Source organism: Meleagris gallopavo, chromosome Z, assembly GCF_000146605.3.
Source record: "Meleagris gallopavo isolate NT-WF06-2002-E0010 breed Aviagen turkey brand Nicholas breeding stock chromosome Z, Turkey_5.1, whole genome shotgun sequence".
In the NCBI taxonomy this organism is placed as follows: domain Eukaryota; kingdom Metazoa; phylum Chordata; class Aves; order Galliformes; family Phasianidae; genus Meleagris; species Meleagris gallopavo.
In genome coordinates, this window is record NC_015041.2 from 53820370 (window position 1) to 53821039 (window position 670).

Here is a 670-nt window from a genome sequence, read left to right on the forward strand (position 1 = left end):
AAAAAAAGATCAATCAGAAAATAAAGTCAGGATTACAGTACTCACCACTGAATTTAGAGACCTGGCATAATTGGTGATTAATTTGGAAAGCAGAATGAGTGGAAAATATGGTCTCTGATATGGTAGTTAAACAGCAGTGGAAACCCATATAAAATACAGTTGAAAGAGATCATCCGAGCATTTTTGGTTACCACTAACAGGAAATTTCAAATCACAGGCTATTGTATGATAAGGTGATTTTATATAAACTTCAGTTGTTATATGCATTCAATTAGTGGAATTGTATAGTCTAGGTAGAAAAGACAGACAAGTTGGTACAGAATGACCTCTTAATGTAATGTTATAGCAGAACATCACACATAGTTATTTCAGGTAGTAATAGTAGCATTATTTAAGTTAGAATGGGGAATGCAAAGTGGGAAGAGAAATAGATGCAATCAGTCCACTAAAAAGGCAAAACAAGCAGAGGTATGGGGTAAATGTGAAATGTGAAATGAAGAAACGTTAATAGAAAAGAATGCAACAATAAAAGTATTTTTCCAATGTTTTAATTAGATAATTCTGTAAATTCAAATGACTGAAACTTTCTTACTGGTGAAGCAGGTGTACCTACTTGCTTGATCTAAAGAATGAAAAAGATAATTTGGGAAAAACTGTTTTTTAAAAAATG